Source organism: Caretta caretta, chromosome 6, assembly GCF_965140235.1.
Source record: "Caretta caretta isolate rCarCar2 chromosome 6, rCarCar1.hap1, whole genome shotgun sequence".
NCBI lineage: Eukaryota > Metazoa > Chordata > Testudines > Cheloniidae > Caretta > Caretta caretta.
In genome coordinates, this window is record NC_134211.1 from 79721601 (window position 1) to 79738429 (window position 16829).

A 16829-nucleotide genomic window follows, 5' to 3' on the forward strand; every position below is an offset into this window, starting at 1 on the left:
ATCAGTTTCTTGGACAGTAAAGCTCAAGGACTGCAAGTTTATTGAGACATCAACCTTATTTTTTTCATACTTCACTTATAACTTTTCAAACTTTAATTATTGTAACAGTGTATTAGAGTGAATTTTTGTTAATCTTTGAGAAAATTATTTCCAGTGTTGGATTATTTAAATAATACTGAATGTAGCACATTATTTACGAATAAACAACTGGAACTTTTAACAAGATGACATTTGCCCCCCCCCCGCCCCACCCCATCCCACCCCAATACCAAGTGACTCTCCTTGTTGCTGTTTTTCTGCATCCAGAGAAGGTATACATCAAAGTATAGCATGGCAGCTGAGAAGGACCATGAGATAGACTGTCAGCAGAGTTAATTGGATATCATATCCCATTCTTAGTACCTGTCATTAGAATGCAGGAACATAATGTCATTTTGTGTAGCCATTCAGATGCCAGGATTATAATAAAAGCAAAAAGTCACACCAAATGTATCCAATCTTCAGATTTTCAGCAGAACAGATTTCATGCTGATTTGCGTTCTCAATAGAATATTAAAGTTAGAACAGGCTCATCATGAGATTTTGAAATAGTTCAAATTTAACCCATTCTCGTGGCAAACATTGTGAAGAAACTGAAGAAGAGATCAGCATTATTTTAGAGTGAAGTAAAAAAGAAACACTGCCGTGTTCCAGCGCAAAACGACAGCCTTATGATTAAGGCCCTAGACTAGATTTTAGAAGATCTGGTCCTGGCTCTGTCTCCAACTTCTCATCTGACCTGGGGCAAATTGTTTAATTTCTCTGTGCTTATTTCCCCACCTGTAAAATGGGGATAATAATGCTCCTTTTGTCCCTCTATTTGTCTGCTTCGTTTGTATGCTCTTCCAGACATATTTTATATGAGTCTGCACCGGGCCTTGCACAAAAGGCCCTTGCTCCTGGTTGAGACCTCTAAATACTACTCAAATATAAATAGTAACAACAACAATAAATATGGGCACACACACACAGCCAGATGTCATGAAAAGACTGCAAATGCAAAAGCATTCATATCTAACAGGAGCTCTTTTTTACTTATGAATTATATTGCACAGTAAATGGAATAAAAATCATGTATTCTCTTTTCCTCATTACAAGTTCAGGATTGAAATAATAAGATCATTTTTCAGTACTATGGCCCCAGTATTGTAAGCTGCCAAACTGCTTTATAATACAAACTAACTTCTAGCACTGTGACAGTCCCAAACCTTCTCTCTAAACAAGTCGTATTTAACTGAAGGGTAAAGTGACTTAGAGGTCATTATACTCCTTGGCATTTCCATTGGTAGCAAACATGCTATCACTCTCCATATTCATTATTTTAGCTAGCACATTGTTGACATTTACTATAGTAAACAAAACAACAGTAAAAAGCAAATATAATGAAAGGTACCAATCTAAAATAAGTAGAATGCCTAGTAACACGATATTTACAAAAAAGTGATTCATGTCTTTAAATGTTATTTACATAAAAGAAATATACCACTATCTCATTAAGCTAGCAATCTGCTGTTCTTTTTATTAACCAGAGAAAGACACTTACAAATATAACTGTTATTTTTTGAAACTATTAGATGAATTTGTTTCCTCCTACACTTCGTAAATATTGCAACCTGACACAGGGCCTGAACCAAAAGCCTACTAAAATCAATGGAAGGGCTCACTTAGACTTCAGTGAGCACTAGATGAGGTCAGTACCACAAATAACACTTTGAAAAGAGAATACTATTTAAAAAGCACACAGGGAATCTGGGGTCATCTATTTTTTTAGAGTCTGATCCTACAAGCCCTTGCTCACAGAAGTAGGGCTGCTTTAGTGAGTAAAGGTTTACAGGATTGGAGTCCTGTAATTGGACATTCATATTCGCTTTCTAATTCTGGGTATCTGATTGTAAATATTTTTGAATTTTTAAAGTAAGTTTAATTTAGGAATCAGCAGAGACTAGGAGTGATCCAGCAGTGTGCATTAATGCTACACTAATGAGATTTGTTTAAAGTTATATACATAGTACATACAAAATCTATGTTAAAAGAATTATATAGTTGCAAAGTGAAGCACTCAAAATTAGGGAAGGCTAGAATTAAGCTTGTCTGTGTAACCTTAATTCAGCCCCCATGTACATATGCATTATGATACCATTTGTAATCTGTATATGATGACATATTTTTTCCAAAGGTCCCCTTCTGCTCCTGTCCTCCCAGCTTGTTCTTGTTTTTCCTCTTATCATCTTCCTATCTCTCTCTTCTCTCAGCCCCTAGTCTGCACCTATTCCCCATTTGCTCCTCACCCCTCATCCTCTCCCCCCCTCCCCCCCAGCATTCAAGTCAGGTCCCTTCCTCTTTCTCATTCATGCTGCCTGAATGCCAGCAAACGGATAATTGAAAGCAGAGGGGAAAGTCTCTCTGCTTTCATTTACTGGGCCCAGCACCGCAGTGGTTTCTGGCAACCAGGACAAGGCATTGCAAGGAAAGTCCCTCTCTGCCCTTGCTGCCCTGTGCTGGAGTGTGCTCAGTGCAGACACATTCTTTGAAGACTGTCTGGCAGCCACTCACAAGCCTTAACTGAGTATGTGCAAACAGCATTTTTTCAGACAATTATAACTCAACCAGATTAGGTTGATTTTCACAGAGAAAGTGCAAGGCACCTCTTTGACCTCAGGTTGACCACCCTGCCAGATTTCAAGACCTTGCTATAAAATATGAAAGCCCTAGAATTGAGTTTCTCAGAACTAGGTGGTGATTCTGTTTTAAGCCCGAGCAAACCAGCATATTATTCCCTAAACTCGTTTTCAGAAAGAGTTTACCTGCTTTAGCTGAAATTTCCAAAAAATGTTTATCCTGAGCTGTCACTGCCAGATCTGCCTGTACCATGAGGGAGACTTGTGGCTAGCTCCATTCAAAATAGAGTAACAGCCGTGTTAGTCTGTATTCGCAAAAAGAAAAGGAGTACTTGTGGCACCTTAGAGACTAACCAATTTATTTGAGCATGAGCTTTCGTGAGCTACAGCTCACTTCATCGGATGCATACCGTGGAAACTGCAGAAGACATTATATACACACAGAGACCATGAAACAATACCTCCTCCCACCCCACTGTCCTGCTGGTAATAGCTTATCTAAAGTGATCATCAAGTTGGGCCATTTCCAGCACAAATCCAGGTTTTCTCACCCCCACCCCACCCCCATACACACACAAACTCACTCTCCTGCTGGTAATAGCCCATCCAAAGTGACCACTCTCTTCACAATGTGTATGATAATCATGGTGGGCCATTTCCTGCACAAATCCAGGTTCTCTCACTCCCTCACCCCCCTCCAAAAACCACACACACAAACTCACTCTCCTGCTGGTAATAGCTTATCCAAAGTGACCACTCTCCCTACAATGTGCATGATAATCAAGGTGCACCATTTCCAGCACAAATCCAGGTTTTCTCACCCCCCCCCCACCCCCATACACACACAAACTCACTCTCCTGCTGGTAATAGCTTATCTAAAGTGATCATCAAGTTGGGCCATTTCCAGCACAAATCCAGGTTTTCTCACCCTCCCCCCCCCCCACAAACTCACTCTCCTGCTGGTAATAGCTCATCCAAAGTGACCACTCTCCCTACAATGTGCATGGTAATCAAGATAAGTAGCTTTGGAGTGGGATTTTCTAAAGTGTTCAGCAATGGCCCAATTCTGCTTCCGCTGAAGTCAATGTTAAAAGCTGGATTGATTTTGGGGGGGTAGGGGTTGGAGTTTGGCGAATGCTGAATACTTTTGAAAACCCCATCCTTAAACACCAGGTGAATGTGCATTATCTGACAAAGACTATGGCCCTTTAGCCAATATAAATCACTGTCATGCCACTGAAGTAAGTAGTGCTGCACTGATTTACAATGGTTGAGGGTCTGGCTCAATAAATTTTAAAGTGATGTATGCTAAATTTCAGAGCAATATGAATATCTGAAATGTCCTCTTAATTTCTGAACAGCATTTCCAGAAAATCTTTCGTATTTTATGTTGTTACTAATAGGTCTGATATATTGTTAGCTTCACAAATATTTTAAAGCCAAATGAATAAATGTAAATTCTCACATTCTCAATTATACCTTAACCAATAACTACTCCAGACTGACATCCTCATGTGGGCTTCTTAGCTAGATAAAAGTGTCTCCAGTGAAGAGTAAACAAACATCCTAACAAACTCCTAAGAAATACTGTAATTCCAAATTGATTTTTCAGTTACTCAACTGTTGCATCCATGGACTTTGATTGTCTCAGTCTAGAAAGCCTTAATTTACAATGCATATTCTTCCTTCTAAGCAAAAATATGTCAAGATGTGCTGAAGTCCATAATATAACTCTCAAGTTAAATGAATTAGTGAGGGGAAGGTTATTTTTCAACAGGCACAGCTGTATACAGTTCTGAGGATCATGGAAAAAGTTCTCTCCCCCTTCCACACTGTGTGCAATTTGCATATTCAGACCATAGCATTGCTCAATAGAACAAGGTTTTTTTTAATTAATCTATGTACAGAAGTAAATTAATAATTTAAACTAACAAATGTATTTGAACATATGTGAATTTATTTTAATTTTGTCCTGTGTTGTATTTCCTATCTAGCTTAGAGATTCTCACACACCAGTTTTGTGTAGTATACATGGCAAAAACATGTAACATGGTTTTCTCAATACATTATGTGAAAATGCAAGTTAGAACCGGTTTAGTATCTTAATTTGATAATGTAAGGGTAACCTTGCAGAAGTTTATGCAGTAAGGGTAAAAGTCTGGCCCCAATTAAGTCAAAGCTCCCATTCATTTAATTAGTGTTAGGTTTTCACCTCCGGTATTTAGAAAGATGATTTTGGTTATGGGGAAGAAAGATGAAAAAGGGAATGTACTGTTTTGGGTCTAAAACAGGACTGAGAAACAGAAAATCTGGTGTGACAGACACTGTAGCTCCATGAAATCTCTTTAGGGACCATTGTGTTATATATATTCTATATATGATTGTGTTTACTCCATGGGGGAGGGTTACCACAGCTCATACAGGAACAAAAAATGGGAAGAAGTGAGTACACCAGGGGTAGTGAACAACTCCAGAGATGCACCATCCTCTGGGGTGGTTTGCATATATTGGTTCAAGCTGGGTATTCCAGAGACTAGGAGACAAAGAAAGGGCTTTTGATATAAAAGGTAGAATTTAAATAGAATCATGGCCTTCCTTTTGATTCATCAAATGGACAGGACCTTTGATTCAACAAACAGACAGGACCTCCTAGGAAGGCTTCAACCCTTCTTGAATGGGCAATTTCTGGTACATTTAATAAGTATGTAAATCTGTTTTTTTGTTTTGTAGGTTTTCTCTGTATGCTGTATCATTAAGTAAATGTGTTTGCTTTGGAAGAGTTGGGTGGTCAGTGACAAAAAACACTGTCATTGTCATCAGAGAGAAACTAAAGAGCAGGGAGCTGGATATTTCTCAGACTTACTTGGGGCAATTACAGTAAAGAGCATGAGGCTGTAGCCTAAAGAATCCCACTCAGAAGGAAATGAGACTGGGGGCCCTGCTGAAAGAGAGGTTAAGGCTAGAGACTTGAGAATGCAGGAGCATTCCTGTAGTGGACCACTAGGGGTAAATGGGTACGGGGTTGGGGGACAAAGGTACCTTTACTCTTGAAACTTTGACATCTGAATCTAGCTTTTCCACAGACCTGTTGTGTGGTCTTGGGCAAGTTGCTCAGTTGAGCTGGGTGGGAAAAAGGTTTTGAGGTTTTGAAGCAGGATGAAAGATTGACATCACAAGCATATTTCTGAACCAAAACTCAGAAAAACAATTTGATTTTGTCAATCAAAACATATTGTTTTGATAATTTCAAAACTTTTCATTTTAATTTTGACTTTTTTTAAACTATCAACCGACTTACATTTCAAATAAAAAAGGTGCTTTGAAAAAAATGGAACTTTAATTGAACTTGTGACTTGTGGCCCTTCAAAAATTGCCATAGTAACTTAAAATGGAAATGATCTATCAGATCATCAGTTCCACCCTTTGCAAAAGCAGCGCTGAACTCCTAGAAAATATATCAATTATTAAACTGATACTATGCTCAAGTCCTTAGCCAAGAGCAGTTACTTTCCATCTTAAAGCCTCTACTCAAAGTAGCAAGTTTAAACAAAACCCATACTGGAGAAGAAAACTCTGGTTCATACAGGAGTGAATGTAAGGAATACGGTCGCAGAATCCTGGCTTGAAGTAGCATGCCTTCCTCTAGTTGAAAGGCAGAAGTATCTTTATAAGAGTAGTCAGCCTGGCTGTTACTTTTCTCCATAATCACAGAATAAATTTCTCTATGCACTGCACGTCTTTTAGAAAGATGCATGATGGTTTCTGGTCACAAATTGCTGGATAGTCTCTTAAAAAGAATTACACTTCTGCTATATAAAAGAATCTGTACAATATAGGTCAAGACAGAAGATAATAAGTTCCCTTACAGAACCCATTAAAGGATAATGTAGTCAGTCTTAAATAGCATAATGTGCAGACAGCAGGAATAAAATATAAATCCATTTTATATAACATTATATAAAAATGTACCAGATTATATGTAGGATGCTGCAGAGAGGTGTTGATGTTAATACACTCATAATCAGTAATGCAAAATATCTAGCTAATATTATAGAACTGTGAGAATAAATGTTGCATTTAAAAATTATATGGGTGGAACTCCGCTGTGTGATAGTTTCGATACAGGTAGCCCTGCTAACTCAACACAAAATGTATGCAAATACCACAATATGTTTCACAGTAGATGATATACACCCCCTTAACTCAACCCCAACCCGCCCACTCAAGTCCTCAATGATACCGAACACATGCAAAGTCCAAGGACATGACTTTGTATGTGGAAATTCCACAGGCATTGCAGAGGATAGCACCAACCAGTTTATTTCAGGTAAATTCCTGCTAAGTAATTATCTAGTTCAAACACTGACACAGGCGGATGTTCATGTTTATACATCAATGTCCAGCTTCACACTGCTATGCCCCACACTAGATTGAAGAATATAATAATGAGCAGTTAGGTTAAAATGAGCACTTCCCTGCAGGTGTCTAAAAAGGTGAGAGTAATATCTGATATATAGACCCTTGCCTTTACATTCTATATAAATGTCAGGGTCCTGACAAGGGCAGTCATGACCAAGGGCAAGAGCAGGGTCAAACCTGAGGCTGAGAGTAGTGGAGGAGATTGTAGTAAAGTTCCAGGCTGATACCAAGGATCAGAGTATAAGTTAGGTTTCAGGTTGCGGGTCTGGAGGCAAGGTCCAAATCAAACCAAGTTTGAAGCCAGGAGTTCAAGATCAGGAATGATCATGGCAGCTACAGGCGATCCATGTTGTTGTTTGGACACTTCCCAGAATGCCCCCTGGGTATACATAGGGTAGGGAGCCAATCAGGAGCCATAAAACTGCTGCCTGTCAGACTCTTTGAGGCAGGACTTCCCATGGTCTGTGTCCACAGTGGGTCTGGGAAGTGGAGCATGAACTGGTTATAGCTGCTCTTAGGTGGCAGCATGGCCATGTCCGCTACTTGGCAGCTGTGTAGGTCCACATTTGAGATCTTCTGGGCCTCACATTACCCCACAAGGGCGCCCTCTGCTGACCTAGATTTGTCTGGATGCATGGCACAGATGGCTGCCATGAAGTCAGGGGCATGGACTTGGGACCTTTGCTCCAAGGTTCACTTTTCTGAGTCATAGCCCTCCCAATCTATAAGGTACCAGAGGGAGCAGTGTTTGATTTTCCAGTCCAGTATCTCGTGGACCACATACTTGTTGTGTCTTTGGATCCACACCTGAGACGGTGGTTGTTGGGCCAGGGGAGTGAAGTGGTTGTAAATGTAGGATTTAGTAATGGTACATGAAACACTGGGTGTATTTTGAGGGATCTCGGTAACTGAAGTCTCATGAGCACTGGGTCAATTACCTGATGGAGGGAATATGTCCTGAGGTATCAGTAATCCGGTTTATGACATGGCCAGTTGGTACAGAGGTTTTGGGCTGAGAGACACACTTTTTGCCTGATGGTGAATGCTAGGCATACCTTGCGCCAGCAGTCAGCATACCACTTGTAATCTTCCTTGGACTTGTCCAGTTGTGCCTTGAGTTTTTCTTGGACCTCATGAATCAGATTAACCCAGTTAGCGCTACAGGAATGGTGGAGTTGATGGGTATGGCTGGATAGAGATGGGGGTGGAAACCAAAGTTTATATAGAATTGACTCTGCCCAGCAAAGATATGCTCAGCACTGTTTTAAACAAACTCTGCTTGGGGTAGGAGGCTCCACCAGTTTTCTGATGGAAATTCATGAAGCAGCGCAAATATTGTTCTAACACTTGATTTGCTTGTTTGGACAGACCATCAGTTTGTGGGTGATAGGCTGCGGATGAGTAAGCATGGACCCTGACCAACCATAGGGTTTCACAGAAAAACTGCAACACAAACTGCAGACCCTGATCAGTTGAGACTGTCTCCAGGAGTCCACGGAGATGGATAAGATGAGTCACCAGGTGCTGGGCCATTTTTTCTGTGGAGGGCAGGTGCACAGTGAGGATGAAGTGGGCCTTTTTGTCAGTTTATCGACCATGGTGAGGACTACAGTGTTAAGCACTGGGAGCTTGACTATGAAATCTAGGGTAATGGCTGCCCAGGGTCTGGACAGGGTCTTGGAAGGCAGTGGAGTGCCAAGGAGTTTCCAGCACGCTGTCCTGGTGCGGCCGCATGTCTCACAGAAATCAACATACAAATCTATTGTTCAAATTCAGGGCCACGCGAAGGAGCATGCGGCCAAATGAAGGGTCTTGAGGTGACCCAGATGGCCTGCTAATGGCAAGTCATGACAGAGCCATTGTACTGCTAACTGAGGGAGTCTGAATGAAACCCACAAGTGCCTTTGACATAGATCAAGCCATCCTAGACCTGGCATTGCCCCTTGCTTACTGCTTTATGATCCGTGTAAACCCGTACTAGGTACTGAGCATCCTCCAGAGAATGGCACCTCTCTTCCAAGGCTTTTTTGATGGCTAGAAGCTTCTTATCTAGAATTCTTTGGCTGTAGTGAGCTTCAGTGAATAGTAGATGCAAGGTGGATGTGCTTTTGGGGACCATGACTTTGAGAGCCATGTTGGTGGAGCTGTTATTCTCCACTCAGTATCAGAGACTAGTCATCAAAAGTAGGCAATGTGGAAGAAAATCAGTCCCTGCTGCTACTGGAGTTTGTGCAGGATCACCTCTACCAAGCTGGCATGCTAAAATTATTGTCAAGTATGGCAAAAAAACTCTGAAATTAGATAGAATCAGTCTCAATCGTTCGAGCGGGGGCAAGGCCCGACCAATGCATTCCCAGTCAGAAAGCTAATAATGAGTCCTACTCTTGCTTGGTCAGTGGGATAAGGCTAGGGGCGGAGAAGAAAGAGCAGGTGACATTGGTTAATAACTCCCCTGAATAGTTCCCATTAAAACATTCTTGGAGGGGAGTAGAGGCCCTGGGTATGTAGCCACAGTGCAGCATTCTCATTCTACAGCTTGTCAACCCGTTCATGCATCTCCACCATCCGTTGGGGCATGACAGGCCGGGAGTGGCTACTGTGGTCCAGACAAACTGTCAAGAACCTTATAAGGGTAGTCAGGACCCAGGGTAAGAACAGGGCAAAGCTGAGGCCGAGAGTAGTGGAGGAGTTTGTAGTCAAGTTCCAGGCCAGAGTCAATACTAAGGATCAGAGTCCAAGTCAGTTTTCAGGGTCTGGGTCAGGAGATGAGGTGCAAACCAAACCAAGGTCACAGCCAGGAGTTCAAGAGCAGTAATGGTCATGGCAGCTACAGGAGATTCATGCGATTGCCTGAATGCTCCTTGGATTTATATAGGGCAGGGAGCCAATCAGGAGCCATAAGGTTACTGCCTGTCAGACTCATTTACGTGGGATTCTCTGTGATCTGTGCCCACAGCAGGTCATAGAAAATGGAGCATTCGCTAGGTATGGTGGTAGCATGGAGGTACCCACTACTGGGCAGCTCTGCAAGCCTAGTTTTGAGACCTGCGGGACCTTACAAAGAAGTACCTCAGTATCCCAAACAACAGAAGAGTGAAAGACTGAGTTTCCTTAATGCAGTAGTTGGTGTTTGTTTGGTTTTTTGCTATTAAAAGTTGAGAGGAAAGAGTAAAATAAAACTACAATTAGAGTCCTAACTTCCTAACAAAAAAGAAGCTTACGAGAAGTGGAAGATTGGACAAATGACCATGGATGAGTATAAAAATATTGCTCGGGCTTGCAGGAGTGAAATCAGGAAGGCCAAATCACACCTGGAGTTGCAGCTAGCAAGAGATGTTAACAGTAACAAGAAGGGTTTCTTCAGGTATGTTAACAAGAAGAAAGTCAAGGAAAGTATGGGCCCCTTACTGAATGAGGGAGGCAACCTCGTGACAGAGGATGTGGAAAAAGCTAATGTACTCAATGCTTTTTTTGCCTCTGTCTTCACGAACAAGCTCAGCTCGCAGACTACTGCACTGGGCATCACAGCATGGAGAGAAGTTGACCAGCCCTCTGTGGAGAAAGAAGTGGTTCGGGACTATTTAGAAAAGCTGGACGAGCACAAGTCCATGGGGCCGGATGCGTTGCATCCGAGAGTGCTAAAGGAGTTGTCAGAGGTGATTGCAGAGCCATTGGCATTATCTTTCAAAACTCATGGCGATCGGGGGAGGTCCCAGATGACTGGAAAAAGGCTAATGTACTGCCCATCTTTAAAAAAGGGAAGAAGGAGGATCCTGGGAACTACAGGTCAATCAGCCTCAGTCCCTGGAAAAATCATGGAGCAGGTCCTCAAGGAATCAATTCTGAAGCACTTAGAGAAGAGGAAAGTGATCAGGAACAGTCAGCATGGATTCACCAAGGGCAAGTCATGCCTGACTAATCTAATTGCCTTCTATGATGAGATAACTGGCTCTGTGGATGAAGGGAAAGCAGTGGACGTGTTGTTCCTTGACTTTAGCAAAGCTTTTGACACGGTCTCCCACAGTATTCTTGCCAGCAAGTTAAAGAAGTATGGGCTGGATGAATGGACTATAAGGTGGATAGAAAGCTGGCTAGATTGTCGGGCTCAACAGGTAGTGATCAATGGCTCCATGTCTAGTTGGCAGTTCGTATCAAGTGGAGTGCCCCAGGGGTTGGTCCTGGGGCCGGTTTTGTTCAATATCTTCATAAATGATCTGGAGGATGGTGTGATTGCATCCTCAGCAAGTTTGCACATCACACTAAACTGGGAGGAGTGGTAGATACGCTGGAGGGTAGGGATAGGATACAGAGGGCCCTAGACAAATTGGAGGATTGGGCCAAAAGAAATCTGATGAGGTTCAACAAGGACAAGTGCAGATTCCTGCACTTAGGACGGAAGAATCCAATGCACCGCTACAGACTAGGGACCGAATGGCTCGGCAGCAGTTCTGCAGAAAAGGACCTAGGGGTTACAGTGGACGAGAAGTTGGATATGAGTCAAGAGTGTGCCCTTGTTGCCACGAAGGCCAATGGCATTTTGGGATGTATAAGTAGGGACATTGCCAGCAGATCGAGGGACGTGATCGTTCCTCTCTATTCGACATTGGTGAGGCCTCATCTGGAGTACTGTGTCCAGTTTTGGGCCCCATACTACAAGAAGGAGGTGTAAAATTGGAAAGAGTCCAGCGGAGGGCAACAAAAATGATTAGGGGACTGGAACACATGACTTATGAGGAGAGGCTGAGGGAACTGGGGATGTTTAGTCTTCAGAAGAGAAGAATGAGGGAGGATTTGATAGCTGCTAGATAACAACTACCTGAAAGGGGGTTCCAAAGAGGATGGCTCTAGACTGTTCTCAGTGGTAGCAGATGACAGAACAAGGAGTAATGGTCTCAAGTTGCAGTGGGGAGGTTTAGGTTGGATATTAGGAAAAACTTTTTCACGACGAGGGTGGTGAAACACTGGAATGCATTAGCTAGGGAGGTGGTGGAATCTCCTTCCCTAGAAGTTTTTAAGGTCAGGCTTGACAAAGCCCTGGCTGGGATGATTTAATTGGGGATTGGTCCTGCTTTGAGCAGGGGGTTGGACTAGATGACCTCCTGAGGTCCCTTCCAACCCTGATATTCTATGATTCTATGATTCTGTGGATTTACTTCCTATAACATTTCATTTCATTTTTTATGCAGCTCAGACTTAATTTTAAAGCACCTCAGCTCTCATATTGAAAGATAAGATGAAAAAACAACAAAGCAATAGGCTGAAATCAAGCACACCATGTTATAAATGTGAACACAAAGTCAGCCCAGTAACCCGTTGACAGATTGCTAAACTGTCATGTAGGACACCTGTCACTAGTAGACACTTTAGAGCCTTACATGCTGAGCCAATGAATACTCGCTGATTATTTAGCTGTCTGCAGTTTCCTGCCCAGGAAACAATAGTGGTGCTGGTGATTTACACTATACCTCCCGTGTCTTTAACACTTGGATAAACAATATGGATTAGATAGCTTAAACCAGTTTAACTTTCTGTTGGTACCTCCCAAAGTAGAAGTGTGTGGCATGGTGGGATGTTTTCCTTTCAGATGAATCCAGACAATTGCAACTGGAAGTAATTTGTTTATTCTTGATAACGTATTGAGCAGTTCCTCGATTCTTTAGAATTAAAGAAAAATGAAGATATCCGATAAGCTTTACATGCAGTTCAAATAATGTGAATAAAAATAGCTATAATATCACTATATATATACTTTACACCTTTTATCCCAGAGTAGCCCAAGATTTTTAACTACTTTTTGTAGAAATTGTACAGCACCACTGAAATTCAGCCTCCCCTGGAGGAGAGGGCAACAGCAAGGTGAATGTATGACAAACAACATGTCCAGGGGGAAACTTTTGGCCAAAGAGATCAGACCAAACCTCTTCTTTTAAGGGAAGTACTATGGGATAGTTGGGCCAGATCTAAAGCCCACAGAAATTAATAGAAAGTCTCCCATTGACATCAGTGAGCTTTGGATCAGGCCCTTTATTTCCATGCAGGACCTCTGTTTTTTTGAGGTCTTAACTGAAGCGTTCACATACTACAGTAAAATGAATGGAACTCGTTTTATCTATCCTTGAGCTCTCTCTCTCATTTAAAAACAAATCTGATCAGTTGAGGCTGTCTTCAATATCACAAGAAAGTGTTGATTTCACATACAATGTATCCTCTCCAGTTCCCTCTGATTTATGTTTTTTAATGAAAGGAGATATCTTGTCTCCATCACTATTGTCTTGCTTTAAAAATAAAACAAAAACCCGAATTTGCTGTTCTCAGCATAAGTTCTATTAAAACACTAGCCTCCTCGGAGGTTCAATCTGAACTGCACATAGGAAAAAAGCTGCATTTGTTAATCAATATGTTGTATGTGGGTATTTTTTTTTTCATCCTACGACAGATTAAATAGAAATGAGGTGCCTTTGTATGAGAAAGAGAAAAAAAGGCTTTGGGGGTAATCTGTATGGGGAGAAGCAAAGCAGTGCAGTTTTACTAATGTCAGCAAATCTCCTTATGCAGCTCCTGGAAGGCTGTGCCATTTTGCATAAGCCATTATCAACGCTACACTTTCATGTATAATTATTGGTGAGCATTCATATAGTGATATGGCTCCTTGTATCTTGTCATCTATATTTTGTTCACATTCAGACTTATCTGCAAATGATTCACATTCAATGCCAGCAAAATACTTTGCCATCGTTCTGCATAAATCTCATCAATAGCTGATGAAACATCAACAGTCTCTGTTAAATGGACTGTAGTAGCTTCTTCAGTTTCAATATGAAAAGTACAAGCATAAATGGCAGAATGTGTCACATATAGTGCAATCAATAGATTTGTCATATTGTAAATATTCTGCTGAGAAGCTGTGGGGAAGCATCTCTGTGGCTTGGTAATGAGTCTCTATCATCTAAATCACTGCATCAGGTCTTGCTAGTTTTGTAGAGACAATGACCAACGTGGTTGCCAGATAATGACTCTTTGGTGGCCTGTGTAAAATGAGCTGGTGGTCTCAGTCCAGTTCTTATTAGACACAGTTTTTCATTAAAATTGGCTCTGTTTTGATCCTCCTTTGCAACCTCAATAATGAAGTGCAGGATAGAATGGGCATGGAGAATGAGCTGCTCCCTCACCTTTTAAGAGCTCCCTGTAGGTCAGGATCTTAAGCAGTGATGGTTGAACTATTTCTTTTCTTACAAATAATAGGTCTAAACTTAGGGTTCAACTGATTTCTACTTAGTTCAAGACTTGGTGGAGAAGAAGAGGGGAAATTAAGCTATTATTTACTTCTGTGCCCCCTATTCCTGCTGCTAGTCAGGGTTTGGTTTGGTCCCCAGTGCAATTTAGTGCAGAAAATACTTTAAGTTATGCCAGCCTACAATGGGCTCTTCTAGCATCTGGGAATCACTGGAGCACCTATGTCCTTGACGTGCCCCCGTAAAACAGGGGCTGTGAAGGTAGAATGTAGCATTGGCTACACTGTCTTTACAGTTTATCCTGTAACAAGAGAACCATCAGCTAATTGTCACGGCCACCTATCAATCTGTTTTGTGCTGCTGGAACAATTCAGCCCCTGTTCTTATCACAAACTGATCCGGATTGTATGATACCTTGTTTGTTATGGCTAAGAATTTACCAGACAGTATGGATGTATAATTTTCAGAGTGTGGGCGGATAGTGAACTGTTTGTTTTGACTGTTCCCATTATTCATATCACGTGATTGGTTGCATCAGACTATTTGAGCTCCCAGAGTGGATAACTGAAACATTTTAAACAGCAGAATAATGAAGAGTGTATAATGAATAATGAATAATGCACACATCTGGTCTGATTTTTCAGCTGAATAATAACTGAACCAAACAGTGGTTACACCCAAATAAAAAACAGTCTGACCTCCATGAATCACAACAAACAAAACTTGGTTCTTTTATTTATTAAAATATTCACACAAAAATAGGGTTGTTCTTTAGTGTTTTCCCAGGATTACAGCTGAGACCTATTGGGGGGCAACCTATGGATATTGAAGCCCTCTGTTCTCTGGTTAAGGTATCAATTATGAATTTAAAGTCTTTACACCTCCCTTACACTGTCAATGCCCATATTATCCTCAATCATTGCTTGAAAACTGACCTCTGTAATTTCTGGCAATTGCTAATGAGTTTTCATAGCTGATGTATTTGTTATGTGCACAAGCTTATATCAGACAACCTGACTTTCCTCTGCGTTGCCCCCTTTGGAGTCATTCATACCTGCACAAAGTGGGTGTAAAAGAGTAGCACTTTGATGTCCTCATCTCCTTTATCTTCAGCCATCCAGTCCCTTTCTACCCATTCTGGGTAGCCACTCTTTCTTGGTATTTGAGATATCTGTTCTTTTGTTTTTCCATTTTAACATATTAATGCTAGCCCTGTTGGCTTTATTTATTAATTATTATTATTAACAATAATAATAAAGATTTTTTTCAGTAGATGGTTTTGGTCAGTTCTAATTAAAATGAGGCACCACAGTGACAAACAGTGGTACAATAATCTTAAAGTGCTCAGTGAGGTACACCAGATTTTGTTGTATGCGCAGCCTACACTTATTTGTCAGGGACATTTCTCATCACAACTTGCTAAACTAAAGGTTTAATTGGGGCTGTCAAACTAATCTGTTGCTTCTTTCTTCACCCCACGAAGATATGCAAAGCCCAGCAACCTCTGCAGCAGGCAAAATGCCTCCCTTAACTTGATCTAAAAGAGATGGAAGATAGAATATACTAGGCAGGCCTCAAGAACAGACCTGGGCTCTGCAAAATGTTCTCCTGACTAGTATATCTGCTAACAAAATCACTGTCAAAGGCCAAATCACAGACATTCTGTCCTCAGCGCATTGACACACAGGAAACCCGCTATTTGCCTGCAAGCCCTGTGAACTGTGTGGAGTAGCTGTTATTGTCATGTGAGAGCACTGTGTGTGGCTGCAGAGACCAAAGGCTGTTCTCCATTTTGGAAGGTGGGGTTCTACATGGCAGGCTTTAGTCAACATCAGGTGGCTGCAGTCAACACCAGTGTGTTAAGTGTTATTTAAAGTTTAAATAAAAACAATGTAAGTATTAAAAAGTGTTCTATGTTTTAATAAGGAGAACAACACAGGCACTAGCTATTTATCCCATTATGACTAATTGGCTCAGAAGAGGAGTGCATGGACATTATGATTGTAGGGCCATATACCTTCCATTCCCCACCACCAAGCACTGGCAGGAGCACACAGGAATGAGAACAGGTCACGTATTTCTTGCCGAGGTAGCAACATCTACTGTTTGTTGCACTCCCCTATTACATCTGGAGAAATTAGCATTTCCAGTCATAATACCTCCCATCCACTACCCCTTGATTTCAAAAGGTAATTCTCTTCCTCCAGCACTCAGAGCAATGGCCCAAGATTTATTGTTGCCCATTCTGCCACATGGTAGGTGGTTTGCAGGGCTTCCTCCTAGTCTATTTTATTAAGTGGACTATATCTTGGTCCATGCTCCAATGGCACAAACGTGCCATATAGCTGTCCTAACAGTAAATACATTAGAGTCAAATTGTCAAAGAGCTTAATGAGAGCTCGGATCTGGTGCTGGTGTGGAGGCATATTCCTGTTTTTCCATTACATCCCTTGGAAACCACATATATCATGATGTGGAGCCAGCACCCGCTGCTTCTTTCATAGGAGGTGGAAGAAAGTA

At 41.5% G+C, this 16829-nt stretch overlaps 1 long non-coding RNA gene across 6 annotated transcripts in view; it reads right to left on the reverse strand.

Annotated features, from left to right (window-relative positions):
• Window positions 1–269: 269 nt before the first annotated feature.
• Window positions 270–16829, reverse strand: part of LOC125638508 (uncharacterized) — a 318696-nt gene continuing 302136 nt past the window's right edge. For all 6 annotated transcript variants that reach the window (XR_012668985.1, XR_012668983.1, XR_012668986.1 and 3 more), the window contains one exon: window positions 270–402. This is a non-coding gene — a long non-coding RNA (uncharacterized LOC125638508). The remainder of the gene's footprint in view (window positions 403–16829) is intronic.